We start from the raw sequence: 9,262 nt of genomic DNA on the forward strand, positions 1-9,262 counted from the left end.
CAAGCTTTCAAGTTTAGGCCTGCTTCTTTTTGTAAACTTTATGTGTCTTTGTGGTTTACTTTTTGGGCATGTAAAGCTGGTTCATCTAAGCTTCTGGTTCTCTCTTTTGATTTTATATTGGAGTGGCCAGATTACTTTTGTCTTCAGGAGTTCCTACAGAGGCCCAATTCTGGTGAGGGTCAGATGTTTTCAGGCTTTTTCCTAAAGTCTGGATCCCTCCAGGAACGATATTGGCCTCAGAAATTTGGGCTTCGGCTGGCCTGGGAGCCTGGCTCAGGAAAGATGTTGGTCTAGGGCAGCTGGTGGCTGTGCCCTCCAGAGATTCACAGGCAGATGGGGCGGGAAGAGGCCCCAAGGCCTCCTGGGGACTGCACTGAAGAGCTGTGTTGGTCTGGATGCAAAGGATCAGGAAAAGGATAGGTCAGCCACCGAGTCCCAGAAAGAGGCTGGGGGGTGGTACAGGCTCTGGGAAGCAGAGGTAGGTGAGGGCAGGGCCAGGCCCAGAAGCAGTGCTCCTGGGGCCCAGAGAAGCACTGCATTGGTCTGGATGAAAAGCATCAGGAAGCAGTGTTGGTTCCCCAGGTGTCTGGGTCCCCAAGACAAGGAATGGGGCAGGACTCAACTTAGGAGGAGAGACCTGCGGGGGAGATGGAAGGCTGAATGATGCTGGGGGAGTCCAGGTGCAGAGAGCTCGGTGTATGTACCCCAGAGACAGGCCTGCTGGTAGGAGAGAAGCCTGCAGCAGGTCCAATGTCGATTTTTGATTGGAGGAATGGGGATGATTCCAAATCAGTAGTAACCAAGAAAACATGCAAATGAATCTCTCTCTCTTTTTATTTTTTTCAGTCAGAGTCTTCCTGTAGCTCCAGCTGACCTGGAACTCACTATGTAGACCAGGCTGGCTTTGAACTCACAAAGATTCGCCTCCCAAATGCTAAGGTTAAAGGCCTGTGCCACCATGTCCGGCAATACAAATGAATCTCTTGACTACATCTGTCTGGACTGATGAACTGGCTGCACAACTCCAGCTGTGCCTGAGAATGTGGGGATGGCAGCAAGCACAGCCTAGGTTCTGTAGAACTGGCCTTCCATTGTGAAAGTGACTTGACCTGAGTTGAACTAAGCCTGGGTGTTTGGGACAGTGGTGAGGGAATGCTGGGATTTCTCAACTCACAATTGGCAGGCGCATGGAGTGTGTGACCTGAATTGAGCCTGAGAGACCTGGATCGGGGACAAGGAATGCTGGGGTTGTGGAACTCACCAGACTGCATGGGGGTCAACTGTATTTCCTTCATGATGGTCATTCTAACTGTGGTGAAATGGAATTTCAGTGCAGTTTTCCTTTGCATTTCCCTGATGGCTAAGGATGCTGAACACATCTGCACATATGTATTGGCTATTTGAATTTCTTCCTTTGGGAACTGTCTATTCAATTTAATTAGTCCATTTATTGTTCAGATGACTTGTTTTCTTGGTATTTTAATTTTAGAGTTCTTTATAGATTCTAGATACTAATCTGTCAGAAATATACTTGAAAAGTATTTTCTTCCTTTCTGTAGACTGACTCTTCATTCTGCTGATTGTTTCCTTTACAGTGCAGAAGCCTTTTAATTTCATGCAATTCCATTTCTTAATTCTTGTGGCTGGTTTCTGTGCTGTTGGAGTCCTTTTAAGGATGCCCTTGCCTATGTGTATATTATGAAATATTTGGCCTATGTTTTTCTCTAGCTGTTTCAGAATTTCATCTTAAATTAAGATATTTGGTTCACTTTAAATTAAAAAGTCAGAGAGAGAGAGAGAGAGAGAGAGAGAGAGAGAGAAAATACATGTGGTCAGAGGGTACCTTCCAGGAGTCAGTTCTTGCCTTCACCTTACTGAGACTGTGTCTGCTGTTGTGTGGCAAACTAGAGGCTAGCAGGCCCATGACTTTCCAGGTGATTCTCCTGACTCTGTTTTCCATCTTGCCTTAGGAGTGCTGGGATTACAGATGTGTGCTGTGGTGTCTTGCTTTTTATGTGGACTCCATGTGTTATATTGAACTTCAGTCATCAGGTTGCATGGCAAATGCTTTTACCCACTGAGACATTTCCCCAATCTTTGAATTGTTCAGGTGAAAGATATGGATCAAATGTTATTCTTGTACATGTGAATATTTATTTTTTCTTTCTTTTCTTTCTCTTTTTCTTTCTTTTCTTTCTTTCTTTCTTTTTTTTTTGAGACAGGGTCTCTCTGTAGTCCTAGCTGGCCTGGAACTCACTATGTAGACCAGGCTGGCCTCAAACTCACAGAGATCTGCTTGCCTCTGCCTCCTGAGTGTTGGGATTAAAGGCATGTGCCACCACACCCAGCAATATTCATTTTTTTCTAGCATCATTTGTTGAAAAGGCTTTTTTTTTTCCAGTTAGGTGGAGTGAGTTGTGTGGGCTTATTTCTGGAACCTCTATTCTATTCCATTGGTCAACCTGTCTCTTTTGTATAATTAACATGCTGTTTTTTCTACTGTGGCTGTGTGGTAAATTTCAGAGGAGGTATTGTGATGCCTCTAACATTAATTACTCTTTTGCTTAGGATTGCTTGTATTCTTTGGAGTCTTTTGTACTTTGGAGTCTTTTGTATTTTGTTATTTTAACTTTTTATGTGTATGAGTGCATTGCCTGCATGTATGTAAGAGCACCTGTATCATGCATTGCCTGCAGAGGTCAGAAGAGGGTGTCAGATCCCCCAGAATTGGATTTCCGAGTGGTTGTTAGCCACCATGTGGGTGCTGGGAACTGAACCCAGGTCCTCTGCAAGAGTAGCCAGTGCTTTTAACCACTGAGCCATCTCTCCACCCCCCATCTTTTGTAATTTAATATGAACCCTGGGATTTTCTTTACTAGTAATGGCAGTATGTCAGTGGAGTTTTCATGAGGATTGTGCTGAATCTTTATATCGCTTTCAGCAATAGAGTAATTTTCATAAAATTAATTCTGCTAATCCATGAGCAATGGAAGTCTGTCCATATTCCAAAACTTCACTCTTTTCTTCAGTGTGTTAAACTTTTCATTGTTGACGTCTTCTTCCTCCTTGATTAGATTTATTCCTAGGTTCTCTCTCTCTCTCTCTCTCTCTCTCTCTCTCTCTCTCTCTCTCTCTCTCTCTCTCTCTCTCTCTCTCTCTCTCTCTCTCTCTCTCTCTCTCTCTCTCTCTCTCTCTCTCTCTGTCATTGGTAAAAATATAAACAAGCTACCGGATGTTGGTATATTGATTTTGTACACTGCTTTTCTGAAAGTGTTTATAAGATCTAAGAATTTTTGGTGAAGTCTTTAGGATATTTAAAGAATAGAATCTTGTCACCTGAAAATAGGGAACATTTGACTTCTTCCTTTCTGATTGGATCTATTTCTCTTTTTTTCAAGCCTTATTGCTCTTGCTAAAATTCAGTCACTCTACTGAATAAGAGTAGAGATAGTGGAGCATGCTTATCTTGTTCTTGATTTTAGAGAAAATTATTAGACTTTTGGAATTATTCCAATTTGGAATAATGCTGGCAATAGATTTATTGTGTATTAGTCTTTATTATGTTGAAGTATGTTCTTTTTATTCATACTTTCTTCAGGGCTTTTACCATGAACTTTTTCAAACGACTTTCTACATCTAGTGAGATGATCATGTGATTTCTGTCCTTAAGCCTATTTGAGCATTGCATTACATTTGTGGGTTTTTTAAAGTATGTTTCATTTTTATTTAGGTGTATGTGTGTTGCTTGCATGTATATAGGCACACCCATTCATGCAATTCCCACAAAGGCCAGAAGAGGGCGTCTGATTCCTGGAACTGGAGTTATGGATGGTTGCTAGTCACCATGTGGATGCTGGAAATTGAATCCTGGTCCTCTGCAAGAACAGCCAAGGGCTCTGAACTGCTAAGCCATCTCTCCAGCCCCCTCCCCCCTCATTACATTTATTGATTTGCATATGTTGAGACATCTTTGCATTCCTGGAATGAAACCAACTACATCTTGGTGTATAACCTTAATGTGCTCTTGAATTAAATTTGGAAGTATTTTATTGGGAATTTTTTCTTTTTGATTTTTTTTATTGAGCTTTTGTACATTTCATACAATAGTTCTTAACCAAATTTAGATCCCCTCCCCTATATATGCCCCCCTCAATGGACCTCATGTGTTCCACCACACATCTTACACTCCATCTGGTCAAGCATTTATACCCAGATGCCCTTTCATGTAGGTTCATTGACTGGCCTAACAAGAGATCTTAAGGAAGGACTACTCTTCCTCACCTAGGAGTAATCAATCTCCAACAGTTCCCAGGCTAATGCTGGCCAGCCAACCATTTTTCTTGCTCCACTCTGGGCCCTTGCATGATTGAGTCAGCATGGGTCTTTGTGCTCAATGCCACCATTGCCACAAGTTTACATGAGCAAGCTTCCAGTGACTTGAAAGCCTTCATTTCCCTATGTTCATGGACCAACCCTGGCTTTTACAATCTTTTAGCCTGTTCATCACAATGGTCCCTGAGCCATGGGTGGGTGAGGTTTGATAAAGGAGTCCTTCCTATCTAAGGACATACACTCTGCAGTCTATTTAGTCTAGTTGTGGCCTTCTGTGTGCATCACACTCTGTCGTATAAGGAAGCTTTGTTGGTGCGAGTTTACGGACTGTATTAGTCAATTTTCTGTTGACCAAAGCGATTTATAGAAGGAAGAGTTTATTTGAGCTTACAGTTCCAGGAGAATTACAGTCCATCATGGTAAGGAATCATGGTGGCAGAGGTGGCAGGAGCAGGAGCAGCGGAAGCTAAGCTCTTTATCTTCCAGCAGGCACAGGAAACAAGAGAGCAACTGGAGATCTGGCAAGGCTTAAGAACTCTCTAAGCCCACCCCCAGTGACGTGCCTTCCTCTAGGATAGCCACACCTTCTAAGACCTCCCAAAACAGTACCATCATCTGGAGACAAAATGTCCAAACACTTGGAGCCTGTGGGGGACATTTTCATTCAAACCACCACAGGGATGCTCCAGTATTCTCTTCACTCCCTGTTACACTATGTTCCAAGAGCCTCAGGTGTAGAGGTTCCACTGTAGATATGTCACCTAGGGCTGGGCATTTCTGAAATGTATATTCTCTGTGTGTGATCAGTTGTGGAACTCTGCAGTAGCCTCCATGTGTTACAAAAAGAAGCTTCTTTGATGAGCAATGTATGTTATACTTGTCTGTAAATATAAGGTTCCAAATTTAGCACATGGTAAGAAATTTCATTTGCCTAGAGATAGGACAGAAATAGGACTTTCTCTAAGATTGATGACCTCTCCAGGCATGTATATTTGGCTATAATTACAGTGCCACCCAGGAGTTCACGCCCATGGAGAGAGCTTTAAGTCCAATTAGGCAGATGTTGATTACCCCCAGATAACAGAGCCACTACTGCACCAAAAAGGTAGGTTGCTGTGCCAGTCAATATGGTTATTTGTATTTAGAGCTGTGTTGGACCATCCTCTCTCCCCGCCATCCAACCTCCCTCTTCCCTCCCCAGTCCAAGCACCCCATTATCCCCACCCTCTCTTGATAGCACCTGCCTCCCACCATCACCTCCCTGTAGTTTCCTCCTCCCCACCCCCATGGTTCTGCTGAATGTCCCTTCCTCCACCCCTCTCAAACACTCCCACTCCTTCCCCCACCCCCCTTAACATCTCTCCCCCTCTTTCAGGCTCTTTCCTTACTTTTACCTCCACATTTTCTTTCCATTTTCCTGGCTTCTGCTGTTACATCAGGATATATACTCACATATAAATGATTGGTGCTATGATCCACAAATGAGGGAGAACATACGTCACTTGCTTTTCTGAGTTGGTGCTATTTCACTTAGTAAAACATTCTCTAGTTCCATCCATTTAAAATTTCATCTTTTTCTTACTGCTGAGTAGAATTCCATTGTGTAAATGTACCACATTTTCATTAGCCATTCATCAGTTGAGGGACATTTAGGTTGTTTTCATTTCTTAGCTACTGTGAAAAGAGCAGCAACAAACATGGGTATACAGGTATCTCTAAAGTAAGATGAGTCTTTTAAGTATATGTCAAGGGGTGGTATAACCAAATCATATGGTAGATTCATTTTTAGTTTTTTAAGAGTTCTACACACTGCCTTCCATGGTGGTTGCACAAGTTTGTATTCCAAACAGCAGTGAATGAATATTATTGTTTCTCCACATCTTCCCCAGCATTTGGTGTCTGTTGTTCTCTTGATTTAGTCTGACTGGGGTAAGATGAGGTAAGACTAGCCAGGCATGGTGGTGCACGCCTTTAGTCCCAGCACTCAGGAAGAGGCAGAGGCAGGCGGACCTCTGAGAGTTCAAGGCCAGTCTGGTCTACATAGTGAGTTCCAGGCCAGCTGGGGCTGCAGGGAGACCCTGTCTCAAAAAGACAAAAGAAAAAAAAATGGGATAAGATTTTTTAAGTGCTTTTTATTTGCATTTCTCTAATTACTAAGGATGTCGAGCACTTTTAAAGGTGTTTCTTAGCCATTTTTATTTCTTCATTTGAGAACTCTCTGTTCAAATCCATAGCCGTGTTTTTATTAGGTCATTTATTTTCTTGTTTCTTTGTTTTTTGAGTTCTTTGTATATTCTAGATATTAATCCTCTGTTGGATGTGCAGCAGGTGAAGATTTTTCTCCCACTCTATGAGTTCTTTTCACATCCTTGGTTGTTTCTTTTGCTTTACATATGCTTTGTAGCTTAATGAGGTCCCACTTTTTGATTGTTGATCTTAATTCCTGAGCAAATGATGTCAGATTTAGAAAATACTTTCCTACACCTTTGCTTTTTAGTATACTGCCTATATTTTCTTCTAACAGTTTCAGAGTTTCAGCTTTCACATTGAGGACCTTGATCTATTTGGAGTTGATTTTTGTGCAAGGTGAAAGATAGGGATCTAGTCTCATTCTTCTATAAGTGGAAATCCAGTTTTGCCAGCACCATTTATTGAAGATGCTGTCTTTCCTCCATTGTGTGTTCTTGGCACTTTTGTCAAATATCAGGTGACTGAAATTACAAATACTTTTGTTTGAGTCTTCGATTGTGTTCCATGGATCTATACATCTATTTTTATGCTAATTCCATGCTGTTTTTATTACTATTGCTCTGTAATATAATCTGAGATCTGGTATAATGATCCCCCCAGTATTGTTCTTTTTACCCAAAGATATCTCGGGTTTTTCGTGATTCCACATGAATTTTAGGATGTTTTTTCTAGCTCTGTGAAGAATGCTGTGTGTATTTTGATTTGCATTACATTGAATCTATATATTGCTTTTGGTAAGATGGTCGTTTTCACAATATTAATTTTTCCAATCCATGAGCATGGGGGAGGGTCCTTCCATCTCCTGGTGCCTACCTCTATATCTTTCTTTAAAGATTTAAAATTTTCATTGTAGGGATACTTTTTTTTTTTGTTTTTGTTTTTGTTTCGTTTTGTTTTGTTTTGGTCTTTAAAAAATTTTTTTATTGAGCCTGGAGTGGAGTCATCCAGTGGTCATACGTAAGTCATATTCTCCCTCACCCAGCCTCAATCAGTCTCAAATAGTTTTCATTCTAATGCTTGCCTACCACCTATTTCTCACCTCCCCTTTGGGCTCTTGTTTAATTGTAGCTGACATGGGTCCCACACTGGATGTCACCACTGTTGCAGGATCACATGAGCAAGCCTCCAGTGGCCTGGAAGCCTCCACCTCCTTATGTTCATGAACCAGCCCTGGCTCTTACAATCTTTGTGCCTCCTCTTCTGCAATGGTCCCTGAGGCATGGATGGGTGAGGTTCCATATAGGAGTCCCATCTTACACTCTACAGTCTCTTATTCTCCAAAACTTGGCCACTTGTGGCCTTCTGTGTTCATCACACTTTGATGTATATGGAAGCCTCACTGGTGAGAGTTGAGGGGTGCATTAGCCCTCTCTCTACCCCTTATTCTGCTATGTTCCATGAGCCTTAGTTATAGAGATTCGACTGCAGATGTGCCACCTGGGCATCTCCCAGGTACATGTTCTCTGTGCCTGACCAGATGTGCAGCTCTGCAGTAGCCTCCATCTGTTGCAAAAAGAAGCTTCTGTGATGAGTGCTGTACAGCATGTTTGTCACTCTAAGGAAGGTCTCTTTTATCTGGCACTGTGTTCCCTGCCAAGTAGCTCCTAGGTACACATATGCATTAATGTTTAGACACTCTATGTGCATTTCTCATAGGGTTTCTAGGGCACCACTTTTCCTCTAGGTTTCCTAGCACCCTCCCCCTCTGAGATTCACTCATCTCTACTCTTTTTTTCTCCCGTCCAACCTCCCTCCTCCTTCCCTCCCTAGTCAAAGTGCCCTCATTATCCCCACCCTCCCCCAATACCTCCAGACTCCCACCATCTTTCCTCTCCTGACTTCCCTCGCTCCCCCACACCACGGTCCCTTGCATTTCCCTCCCTCCTCTCCTCCCTGCTGATAACTCCCACTTTTTCCACCTCCCTCAGGTAACATCTGTTCCATACTATCCCCCTTTCATGTTGTTTCTTTTCCTTTACTTCCATGCATCCTTTGCCTTTACTTGGCTCCTGGTGTTGCATCCAAATTTATATACTTACATATAAGGGATTGGTGTACAATCCACAAATGAGGGAGAATATACATCACTTGCTTTTCTGTGTTTGTGTTACTTCACTTAGTATAACACTCTGTAGCTCCATCCATTTACCTGCAAATTTCATAATTCCATCTTTTCTTACTGCTGAGTAGAACTCCATTGACTAGATGTATCACATTTTCATTAACCATTCGTCCTTTGAGAGACATTTAGGTTGCTTCCATTTCTTAGCTATTGTGAAGAGAGCAGCAACAAACATGGATGCACAAGTGTCTCTGCAATAAAATGAGTTCTTTGTGCATATGCCAAAGAGTGGTATAACTGGTCAAATAGTAGGGGGGGGCGTTCTACACTGCTTTCCATAGTGGTTGAACAAGTTTGCAATCCCACCAGCAGTGAGTGAGCATTCCTCTTTCTCCACATCCTCCCCAGCATTTGGAGTCTTTTGTTCTCTTGATCTTAGTCAATCTGACTGGGGTAAGATGGAATCTTAAAGGGGTTTTAAATCTGCATTTCTCATAATTCATATGAGTCTTTTTTATTTTTTTATTGCAACACCTAATGATGTTGAGAACTTTTTTGGGTTTTTTTTGTTTTTTTGTGGGGGGGGGGTCTTTTTGAGGCTGGGTCTCCTTGTAGTCC

The sequence above is a fragment of the Nannospalax galili genome, unplaced genomic scaffold, assembly GCF_000622305.1.
Source record: "Nannospalax galili isolate Female #2095 unplaced genomic scaffold, S.galili_v1.0 scaffold655, whole genome shotgun sequence".
Lineage (NCBI taxonomy): Eukaryota > Metazoa > Chordata > Mammalia > Rodentia > Spalacidae > Nannospalax > Nannospalax galili.